At 36.0% G+C, this 13167-nt stretch overlaps 1 protein-coding gene across 9 annotated transcripts in view; it reads right to left on the minus strand.

Annotated features, from left to right (window-relative positions):
• Positions 1-13167, minus strand: part of BIRC6 (baculoviral IAP repeat containing 6) — a 237804-nt gene that overhangs the window by 210656 nt on the left and 13981 nt on the right. The gene's annotated exons all lie outside the window — the stretch shown is intronic.

A 13167-nucleotide genomic window follows, 5' to 3' on the forward strand; every position in this document is an offset into this window, starting at 1 on the left:
AGGGCTTTTATATCTGAGATAAAATTATGGAGAATGGTTATAACCTAAGCTAAGAGAACTAGTAAAGTCTCTAGTTCAACTACCAGTCAACTATCAGTCAAACTACCAGTCAAAACAGTCAACTATCACTGACAATCAATGTCCCCTGAAGTTTCCGCTAAATCAATTTCAGAAGAGTATTTTAACAGAAATAAAATTTCTCAGAATAAATTAGAGTAGAATTTCAAGAAGTATTACAAAAGACAGTAAAACACAGAAGCTTTAAATACCAAAAAATATTGGAAAAGATAACATCAATTTATACATTTTAATTCATAAGAGATTTATAAGGAGACTAATGTTAAGTATTCTCCCATGAATACAGAGTCTCTGTAAAAAAGACTTGAAAGAATGATCAACTATGAAATTTTATTGCACTAATGAAGAAACTTCTCTGGAAGCAAGCAATCCTGCCGCCAGTATACCTTATTCTAAACCCCCACCACGACGCTACAGAACATTCCTGATAGTAGTACGATTATTGCCTAGTGATACAAAAGCAGAAAAGAGGAGATAAATCAGGGTCCTACTCATCAACCTATAGGACAACTATAAAACATGTTATAATCAATTAATATTAGGATTGGCTTTCTTAATCCCAGATTATTACAGCTCTCTCAAGCTCCTGGAGACATTACGTAACTGATTAGGAACTAATTCATTATCTACATAAAACCAAGAAAAATTCATGGAATTTCTATAGTTCATTCCCAGATCTTTTGGTTTGAAATATATGTTAGCATATAGGAAAATTATCTCTGTAATACAATAAAACAGGAATATTGACCTAGCACTTTTGATCTCTAGGTAAAATCACAAGAAATCATACACATTATAGGAACTGAGAGTAAAATTATGTAGGAACTTGTAAAGATAGTTTCAAAACTCATTAATTAATTTTTTTAAATAGACTATCCTTTTTTTACAGCAGTTTTAGGTTCACAACAAAATTGAGCAAAAGGCAGAGATTTCCCATATGTGCCATGCCCCACACACATAACTATAAAATTTTTAAAACCAAAACTACGAATTCTGTTTTATTGTTTTAGGGACAGGTAATTAGGTAAGGAACTGTAAAAACCATTATTTTGTGAAAACTTTCCCAGAGAGGTATAAAATGTGAGAATCTACGCAAAGCTTTTCAACTGGGTTTCCATGCAACCCTAGAATTCCATATAATGTCACTAGAAATTCCTCAATAGATCTTGACCAAAAAAAGTCAACACTTTTTTGGAACTTCTTATACTATACAATATTAGCCCTCAAAGTAATGCACAGTGACCAAGCAGCCTTATTGGCAATTTCTTCAGAGGTCTTCCAGGCCCACAGAGCAGCATGTAGTAGAACCGTGTTTATTCAGATGAGTCCATTCCCGATTTTTTGACCTAAGTTACAGAAGGCCATTTGTAAGCAGTGACTTGCTGTACTACACACCAGAAAGACAGTAAACTTATTATCAGCCATACTACCCCAAAGGCTCTTTGAGTTCGTGTGACCTCATCTTCACTAATTACATTAGCAAAGACCCTATTTCTAAATAAGGTCACAATCTGAGGTCCCATGTGCACATGAATTATACAACCCACCACACAAACTCTTTCTCTGAATCTTTTACTCAGCCCGAGAACTTTATTTCGAGAAAAAGAGCTTTGCTAATGTAGGCTGATAGTATGCTCAAGATTTAATTTACATCTGGCCCTAAACAAGTTTTAGATTTCTGTGAAGAAAAAATATCCTGCAATGAACAAAGAATATTTTATGGAACTTTTCACCTTCTAACACGTTTGGGCATGTCTTTTCTTACTTAACAAGAAATAAGACCAAAGACACAAATTCTCTAACTTGGGATAAAAATGAAATCCATGTGTGCTTAAGTCTGACCCAGAACTGAGTATTTGTACAGCAAAAAAACAAGCACAGTTTCACAATGAGAGGTAACAATAGACATTTATTTTTAGTTGTAAGAATAACAATTTTAAGTGCATAAAGGTTCATAAAAGAGATGAAACCAAGAAACCTATGTTCAAGCCAGGATGTGTCACTCAGTAAGAAAACATCTTTTCAAAGGTTTGTATGAAATTGTCTCTTAAGTTATACACTTATTCATATTGCTTTGTTCCATGGTTTTAGTAGTATTACTATGCAACACTGTTGATAAATTTTAATGCTGCAAATAACATTAACAAAAAACTTACAGGACTTCTCTGGTGGTGCAGTGGTTAAGAATCCACCTCCCACATGCCGTGGAGGAACTAAGCCCATGCGCCACAACTACTGAGCCCTCATGCCACAACTACTGAAGCCCACACGCCTAGAGCCCGTGCTCCACAACAAGAGAAGCCACCACAATGAGAAGCCCGTGCACCACAACAAAGAGTAGCCCCTACTCGCTCCAACTAGAGAAAGCCTGCACGCAGCAACAAAGACCCAATTCAGCCAAAAATAAATAAATTTATAAAAAATAAAAAACTTATAACCTGTACTTAAACTAAACCTCCCAAGTTTACCTTTAAAAAACTTAAGTCCCATTTTGGCATAAGTTAGTTATTTAATAGAAATTTATTTTGTTTGCCTTATGAGTTTAAAATGTCTGAAAATAAATTTCTCAAAGAAAGGTAAGTCATGCTTAACTAATGTTTAAATTTTCAAGAAAAGTTGGCTAAGAAGTTATTTTTGGTTTTTAAATACAGGGGAAAAACTCTTACACCTACCCTCTACGACATGTTACACCTTGTTAGAATTTTCTATAGAAGATACTTGTAAAATGACTTTGAACCCTACATGGATAAAGTTTAAAAAGAAATTCAAGCAGAAAATTTTAATAGAAGAAACACTCAAATTTCCTCCAACTATACCAGAGATCATCAAGCTTCTTATAAAAACGTCAGATAGTAACTATTTAAGGCCTCACAATACATATGGTCTTTCTCACAATTACTCAACTCTGCCACTGTAGTGCAAAAGCAACATGTAAATAAACGGGTATGTATGTGTTCCAGTAGCATTTTATTTGCAAAATCAGGAAACAGGTTGAGAGCTACCGAGGTGGCAGGCCATAGTTTGCAGACTCCTGACTGACACTAATGACTTGCATTAGTACAGATTTTCTTTTGGGGCAGGGGAAATTTCACAAAAATAGTAGATTAAAAATTCACAGCCAGACACAATAAGCTGCTGAAACCTAACATAGAAAAATCTTGAAAGCAACCAGAGGATATGTTACGTACAAGCAAGTAATAATTACAATAAAAGCACATTTATCATTAAAAACCATGGGGTTTGTTAGGAATTGAACCATTTTTAAAATACTGAAAAAAGAAATTCTATATTCAACAAAAATATCCATCAGGAATGAAGGTGAAATAAAGACATGCTCAGATGAGGGAACACTAAAGAGAAATTCTGCCAGCAAACCTGCTCAAAAAGAATCACAAAAGGAAGTTCATCAAAGAGAAGGGAAACTATTCAGAAATAAACTTAGAGTATCAAGAATGAGGGAAGAGGGCTTCCCTGGTGGCACAGTGGTTGAGAATCTGCCTGCCAATGCAGGGAACACGGGTTCGAGCCCTGGTCTGGGAAGATCCCATATACTGCGGAGCAACTAGGCCCGTGAGCCACAACTACTGAGCCTGCGCGTCTGGAGCCTGTGCTCCACAACAAGAGAGGCCGCGATAGTGAGAGGGCCGTGCACCGCGATGAAGAGTGGCCCCCGCTTGCCACAACTAGAGAAAGCCCTCGCACAGAAACGAAGACCCAACATAGCCAAAAATAAAATAAAATAAATAACTAAATAAATATTAAAAAAAAAAAAAAGAATGAGGGAAGAGCAACAGAAATGGTAAATATCCGAGTAAATGTAAGTGATGATTCTTCACCTCAGTTCTTTAAAATATATTTGACAACTGAAAGCAAAAATCACTACAATGCCTGGGGGTCTTCAATATCACATATATGTAATAAATAAGTCAACCATAACTTAAAAGAGAGAAGGGTACAATAGGGTGGTATGGTTTCTATATGCCACTTAAAGTGGTAAAATAGGGCTTCCCTGGTGGCGCAGTGGTTAAGAATCCGCCTGCCAATGCAGGGGACATAGGTTTGAGCCCTGGTTCGGGAAGATCCCACATGTCGTGGAGCAACTAAGCCTGTGCACCACAATTACTGAGTCTGTGCTCTAAATCCCGAGAGCCACAACTACAGAGCCCTCGTGCCACAACTACTGAAGCCCATGTGCCTACAGCCCATGCTCCACAATAAGGGAATCCACCACAATGAGAAACCCATGCACTGCAACGAAGAGTAGCCCCTGCTCGCTGCAACTAAAGAAAGCCCACACAACAACGAAGACCCAACGCAGCCATGAGTAAATAAAGTTCCCTAAATAAATAAATAAATAAAGTGGTAAAATACTGACTCTAAATAGACTGAGAAAACTATGTATATTGCAATCCTTCAAGTAACTACAAAAGCACATACAAATAATTAGGCAAAAGCAATAGATAAGTTTAAAAAAAAATCAAGCCAAAAAAAGCAGAAAGAAAAAATAAAAGAAAAAAGAGGAAACAAATAAATAATCAACTGGAGTATCTAAATCAAAATATCAACAACTACATTAAACATAAATGGCCTAAATACGCCAATGAAAAGATAAACTGAATTTAAACACACACACACACAAGCCAATTCTATGATGTCTACAAGAAACTTTTACCATTCTAAAAGGGTAAAAGGATGGAAAAAAGATATATCATGCAAATGTTATCATAGAAAGATGGAATAGTTATATTTAGATCAGCCAATGACCATAACAAAGAAAATCACCAGGAATAAATGAGGACATTACATGATAAAAGGGTCAGTTCATGAAGAACAAAAAGCAATCCTAAATATATATACACGTAGGAGAACTTCAAAATACATTCAGCAAAAATGAACAGAACTGAAGGGAGAAATAGGCATCCATAATTACAGTGGAAGACTTCAACTTTCAGTAGTTAATAGATAGAAAACAGTACCATCAAAAAAAAAAAAAAAAGTACCATCAACCCATGACATTTTAAAAATATTCCACCTATCAACAGTAGAATGCACATTCATTTCAGGTGCACACTGAATATTAATCAAGACATATCATATCCTGGATCATAAAACAGACCTTAATATACAAGAAGTGAAGTTAAAAGTATGTTCTCTGAGAGCCCAGAAATAAACCCATACACCTCCGGGTCAATTAATCTTCAACAAAGGATGTAAGAATATACAATGCGAAAAAGACAGTCTCTTCAGCAAGTGGTATTGGGAAAGTTGGATGGCCACATGTAAATCAATGAAGTTAGAACACACCCTCACACCACACAAAAATAAACTCAAAATGGCTTAAAGACAAATATAAGACATGACACCATAAAACTCCTAGAAAAGATCATAGGGAAAACATTCTCTGAAATAAATCGTACCAATGTTTTCTTAGGTCAGTCTCCCAAGGCAACAGAAATAAAAGTGAAAATAAACAAACGGGACCTAATCAAACTTATAGGCTTTTGCACAGCAAAGGAAACCATAAACAAAACAAAAAGACAACCTATGAACTAGGAGAAAATATTAGCAAATGATGTGACAGACAAGGGCTTAATCTCCAAAATATACAAGTAGCTCATACAACCCAATCGAAAAATGGGCAGAAGACCTTAATAGACATTTCTCCAAAGAAGAAATACAGATGGCCAACAAGCACATAAAAAGATATTCAACATCACTAATTATTAGAGAAATGCAAATCAAAACTACAATGAGGTACCACCTCACACTGGTCATAATGGCCATCATTAAAAAGTCTACAAATAACAAATGCTGGAGAGGGTGTGGAGAAAAGGGAACCCTCCTACACTGTTGGTGGGAATGTAAGTTGGTGCAGCCACTAGGGAAAACAGTATGGAGGTTCCTCAAAAGACGAAAAATATAATTACCGTATGATTCAGCAATCCCACTCCTGGACATATATCCAGACAAAAATTATTCAAAAAGATACATGCACCCCTATGTTCACAGCAGCACTATTCCCAATAGCCAAAACATGAAAACAACCTAAATGTCCAGCAAAAGATGAATGGATAAAGAAGATGTGGTACATATATACAATCAAATACTACTCAGCAAATAAAAAGAACAAAATAATGTCATTTGCAGCAACAGGGATGCAACTAGAGATTATCATACTAAGTGAAGTAAGTCAGAAAGAGAAAGACAAAATACCATATGATATCACTTATATGTGAAATCTAAAATATGACACAAATGAACCTATGTACAAAACAGAAACAGACTCACGGACACAGAAAACAGACTTGTGGTTGCCAAGGGGGAGGGGATTAGGGGAGGGATGGGGTCAGCAGATGTTAGCTATTGTATACAGAATGGATAAATAACAAGGTCCTACTGTACAGCATGGGAAACTATATTCAATATCCTATGATAAACCATAATGGAAAAGAATATTTAAAAAAAGAATGTATATATGTATAACTGAATCACTTCAGTGTACAGCAGAAATTAACACAATGTTGTAAAACAACTATACTTCAATAAAACAAACAAATAAACAAACAAAAGGTATGTTCTCTAACCATAATGGATTTAAGTAGAAATCAGTAACAGAAATATAATGGGAAACCTCTAAATACTTGTAAATTAAACAACATACTTCTAAATAATCTTTAGGTCGATGAAGAAGCCTAAACATTTTTAAAAGAATGAAAATGAGGGAGTTCAGTTTCCCATGGTCTAGTGGTTGGGATTCGGCGCTTTCACTGCCGTGGCCTGGGTTCAATCCCTGTTGGGGAACTGATATCCCACAAGCTGCAGTGCAGCCAAAAAAAAAAAAAGAATGAAAATATAATATCAAAACGTCATATGAAGCTAAAACAGGGACTTCCCTGGTGGTCCAGTGGTTAAGAATCCGTCTTCCAATGCAGGGGACGTGGGTTCAATCCCTGGTCGGGGAACTAAGATCCCACATGCCACAGGGCAACTAAGCCCTCATGCCACAACTACTGAGCACGCAGGCCACAACTAGAGAGCCTGCGTGCCACAACTAGAGAGAAGCCCATGCACCACAACGAGGAGCCCACATGCTCCAACTGAGACCCGATACAGCCAAAAATTAAATAAATAATTTTTAAAAACAAAAAGAAGCTAAAACAGTGATTAGAGTAAAATTTATAAGAATTGAACGCTTATACTGGGGTGGGGAAGAAGGCCTTAAATCAATAACCTAAGCTTCCTACTTAAGAAAACCAGAAAAAGAGCAAAACAAGCAAAAGAAAAGAAACAATAAAGATAATAGCAGAAATCAGTGGAAGTGAAAATAGAAAAACAACACAGAAAATCAATATAAGCAAAAACGAGTTCTTTGAAAAGATCAATGAAATTTATAAAGCTGTAGCAAGACTGGCAAAGAAAAAAAAAGAAGACATAAATTACCAATAATATCAGGAATGAAAGAGGAGCTAGACGACAGATTCTGTAGACATCGAAAGATAAATAATACTATGAACATCTCTATGCACATAAATTTGACAACTTAGGTCATCAAAATAAATAAATTTGACACTACAAATGTTAAGAAGATAACTGAGGAATAATACAGGTAGATCTATACACATAAATTTTGAAACATTAGTGAGATTCCTTAAAAACCACAAACTACCAAATTATCCAAAATGAAACAGATAATCTAAATTAAGGAAAGTGAATTCACAGTTTAAAACTTTTCAAAGCAATCTCCAGGCTTACCTGATTTCTTTGGAGAACTTAAAAAGTAACACCAATTCTACACAATCTCTTTCAGGAAACAGAAGAAGAGGGAACACTTCCAAACTCATTTTATGAGGCCAGATTTAACCTGATATCAAAACTAGAAAAAGACAGTACAAAAAGAGAAACTGCATACCATTATTCCTCACGCAGATTGATGCAAAAATCCTCAACAAAATAAAAGCAAATGGAGTTTAGCAATATATAAAAATGACAATACACCAGGACCAAGTAGGGTTATCCCAGGGATGCAAAACTGGTTCAATATTCAAAAATCAATCAATGTAAGCTATCATGATAATTGCTTAAAGAAGAAAAACCACATAATCAACTCAGCAGATGCATTTGGCAAAATACATCTTTTCATGATTTAAAAAAAAAAAAAAGCCCTCAGCAAATTAAAAGGTAATTTCCCCAATCTGATAAAGGATGACTACAGGAGGTCTACCACTATCAAACACTTAATGGTAAAAGACTGAACACTTTCCCCCTAAGATCACGAACAGGACAAGGATATTACACTCTCACCACTCCTATGCAATATCATGATGGAAGATCTAGCCACTGCAATAAGAAACGGGGAACCAGACAGATTAGAAAGGAAGAAATCAAACTGTCCCTATTCACAGATAACATGATTACCTATGTAGAAAATCCCAAAGAATCTAAAAAACAAACAAAAACTCCTAGAGCTAACGAGTTGGGCAAGGTTTCACTGAACAAAGTCAATACACAAAAATCAAACAACTTTATTTCTATATACTAGCAATGATCAATCTGAAACCAAAATTCACCCCCCAAATTAACAGTCTACAAGAGCTCTAAAAACATAAAATAAAATACTTAGATATATATCTAACAAAAGGTATACAGAATATGTATGCTGAAAAGTACAAATGACCAGTGAAAGAAACCAAAGAAGAGCTAAATAAAACCATGGTCACAGAATGGAAGAGTCAACATAGCAAAGATGTCCTCTATAAATTTAATGCAATTTCAATCAAAATCCCAGCAGGAGTTTTGAGATATAGATAAACTGAGTCCAAAATAATTTGAAAAGGCAAAGGAACTGGAATAGCCAAAACAATTTTGATAAAGAATAAAGCTGGACAAATCACATTATATGACTTTAAGACCTGCTATAAAACTTATATTACCACAAGAATGTGTGCTACTGGAAAATGTATAGACACATTAGATCTATGGAACAGAACAGAATCCAGAGACAGAACTGCATAAACATAACCATCTGATTTTTTTAAATGATTTTTTTAATTGTGGTAAATTATACATTACATAAAACTTACCATTTTAACCATTTCTAAGTGTAAAGTTCAGTGGCATTAAGTACATTCATGTTTTGCAACCATCACCACCATCCATCCACAGAACTCTTTCCATCTTGCAATACTGAAACTCTATAACCATTGACACTAACTCCCCACCTCCATCCCTATAGAACCTGGCAACCACTATTCTACTTTCTTCTGTCTCTATGAAATTGACTAAGTACCTCACGTAAGTGGCATCATACAGTATTTGTTCTTTTGTGACTGGCTTATTTCACTGAGCATAACATCTTCAAGGTTCATCCATGATGTAGCATGTGTCAGAATTTCCTCCCTTTTTAAGGCTAATATTTCATTGTATACATACACCATATTTTGTTTATCCATTCATCCACTGATAGACACTTGGGTGGCATCTACTTCTTGTCTAGCTGGGAATAATGCCACTGTGAACATGGCATACAAATGTTTCTTCAAGATCCTGCTTTCAATTCTTTATACCCAATACTCAAACGTAGAATTTCAAGTTCATACAGTAATTTTTAATTATTTGAGAAACTGTATTACTCAAATGTGGAATTGCAGGTTCATATGGTAATTTTTAATTATTTGAGAAACCACATACTGTTATCCACAATGGCTGCACCATTTTATATTCCTACCAGTATGGCAAAAAAGGTTCCAATCTCTATATATCCTTGCCAACACTTACTCTTCTTTTTTCTTTTTTGATAATAGCCATCCTAATGGGTGTGAAGTGATACCTCATTGTGGGTTTGATTTGCATTTCCCTAATGATTAATGATGCTGAGCATCCTTCATGTGCTTGTTGGTCATTTGTTTATCTTCTTTGTAGAAATGTCTATTTAAGTCCTTTGTTTATTCTTTAACCAGGCTATTTGTTTTTTGCTGTTGTTGAGTTGCTTCTCTGTAATTGTCTAAATATATCTGGCTATATCTCTGGATACCTGATTGGGAAATATTTTCTCCCCTTCTGTGTTCTGCCTTCTTACTCTCTTGATAGTATCCTTCAATGTGCAAAAGTTTTTCATTTTGATGAAGTCCAATTTGTCTATTTATTCTCTGGGTGTCTGTGCCTTTGGTATCATATCCAAGAAATCACTGTCATATCCAACATCTTGAAGCTTTTCTGCTTTGTTTTCTTCTAAGAGCTTAAGAGTTATAGCTCTTACACTCAAGTCTTTGATCCATTTTGAGTTAATTTTTGTATATGGTGTTTTGTATATGTTTGACTATGGTGTATATGATTGTATAATGGTCGAACTTCATTCTTTTGCATGTGGATATCCAGTTTTCTCAGCACTATTTCTTAAAGAGATCGTCCTTTCCCCCTCTGGATGGTCTTGGCCTCCTCGTCAAAAATCATTTGACCACATATGTAAGGGGTTACTTCTGTGCTCATTAGTCCATCAGTCTTTATGTCTGTCTATGCCAGAACCACATTGTTTTGATTACTGTAGCACTGTAGTAATAAATTTTGAAATCAGCAAGTGTGAGTCCTCCAACATTTTTCTTTTTTTTTTTTTTTTTCAAGAATGTGTTGGCTATTTGGGGTCCCTTGAGATTCCATACAAATTTTAGGATGGATTTTTCTATTTCTACAAAAAAAAGTCATTGGGATTTTGATAAGGATTGCAATCTGTAAACAGCTTTGGGTAGTACTGACTTCTTAACAATATAGAGACAATACCAAATGCTGGCAAGGATGCAGAGCAAGTGGAACTCAAAAATTTCTAATGGAAATGCATAATGGTACAGCCACACTAGTTTGACAGCTTCTTATAAAGTTAAACATACACTTACCAAATGGCCTTGCCATCCCACTTCTATGTATTTACCCTAGAGACATAAAACCTTTATTCACATAAAAACTTGTATTCAGGTGTTTATAACAGCTCTATTCATAATTATCAAAAGCATGTCCTCCCAAGACTGACTGACTAAATAAATGGTGATACATTCAAATAGTGGAATACTATTTAGCAATAAAGAGGAATGAACTATGGATACATGCAACAACTCGATGATTCTCACAGGCATTATGCTTTGTGTAACAAGTCAGTATCAAAAAGTTACATACTGGGGCTTCCCTGGTGGCACAGTGGTTGAGAGTCCGCCTGCCAATGCAGGGGACACGGGTTCGTGCCCCGGTCCGGGAAGATCCCACATGCCGCAGAGCGGCTGAGCCCGTGAGCCATGGCCGCTGAGCCTGCGCGTCCGGAGCCTGTGCTCCGCAACGGGAAAGGCCACAACAGTGAGAGGCCCGCGTACGGCAAAAAAAAAAAAAAAAAAAAGTTACATACTGGGTTTCCCTGGTGGTGCAGTGGTTAAGAATCCGCCTGCCAATGCAGGGGTCACGGGTTCGAGCCCTGGTCCGGGAAGATCCCACATGCCGCGGAGCAACTAAGCCCATGCGCCACAACTACTGAGCCTGCGCTCTAGAGCCCACGAGCCACAACTAGTGAGCCCGCGTGCCACAACTACTGAAGACCATGCTCCACAAGAGAAGCCACCGTGGTGAGAAGCCTGCACACCGCAACAAAGAGTAGCCCCCACTCGCTGCAACTAGAGAAAGCCCGCGCGCAGCAACAAAGACCAAACACAGCCATTAATTAATTAATTAATTAAAGTTGCATGCTGTAGGGTTCCATTTCCATACATTCTAGAAAAGACAAAACTAACAATACAGAGAACAGATCAGTGATTACCAAAGGTTGGGGCTGTGGGGGGGAGGCTAACTACAAACAGACACCAAAGTGGATACCACAGGGAACTTTTCAGGTATTGAAACTGCCCTGTACCCTGATTGTGGTGATGGTTACATGAATCTATGCATGTACTACTAGTATACACACATAAAAGGCCATTTATTATAATCATTAATCAAAATTTATTTTTAAATTATATAAAAGAATAAAGACATAGGAAAATATTTACAATACAGTTTTAACAAAGTAAAGGGGGGAAATAGTTCATAACATATCTTACCATCCAAGTTCTATAAAAATATATTAAATAATAGAAAAAGGCAAAAAGAACCTGTTACACACCAAAATGCTAAGACGGGCCATCTCTAGGTAATGAAACCACAGGTAACTGCACCTTCCCTTAGTCTATCTATGTCCTATAATAAGGTAAATCACTTTTAAAATGGGAATTTTCAAAGGAAGAAAATTGCAGGGTTTTTTTAACTAGTTATCAATTTTAATACCCATATTAAGAAATAGTCAACTCTAAAAATACACCATCCATGTGCATCCCTATAAAACTTCTAAAAATACTATCAGAAATACATTATCTTTGCAAACTGACACAACACACTGTAAAAGTCCATGTCCACTGAGATATCATCAGACTTCAATACTTAAAACAGTCTACCATAACATACAAACATACAAATATCATTCAAGGTCAATAAAGAGCGTGCAAAATTAATGTTAGGTTCTTATAAAGCCCTTAAAATTTATTTAAAGTTACCAAAATAAAATCATTTAACAGAAGTTGTTAGTATAGTGTATTATTCAAAGCCAAAATGAGTATTCCTACAAAAGAGAACTTGGTGCAAAGCAAAGGAAGTCTGGGAAAGTTCAGTGGCTAGGCCATGAAGAAAAAGTAACAAATGGATAAAATATAGAGCAGGGATAGTATTATTTAGGCAGATCTACCTAAACATGGAAGCGGTTCTCCGAAATATACAGAATTACTGGAATTAAGAGTTCCAAGTTCCAATTCTCCCTATTCACTTTATCCAAAACTACCACCAGACCACTTATTTTTACAATAATCTTAAGTATCTGACATCAATTGAGAAAGTTTTGAGAACATAATCACCACTGAAAAATTTCCATGGATGGGACTCAATCTTTAAGGACCTACTTCCTGTAAGAAATTGTGGGGCCCTTTTCATATACATTACTCAATTTGACACAGTTAAATCTCTTAACCAGTCTGGGATATATAGGTTACATGCTTCCTTCAGGATTTTGACCTGGCTATAATTAAGTAA

Source organism: Pseudorca crassidens, chromosome 14, assembly GCF_039906515.1.
Source record: "Pseudorca crassidens isolate mPseCra1 chromosome 14, mPseCra1.hap1, whole genome shotgun sequence".
Taxonomy (NCBI): domain Eukaryota; kingdom Metazoa; phylum Chordata; class Mammalia; order Artiodactyla; family Delphinidae; genus Pseudorca; species Pseudorca crassidens.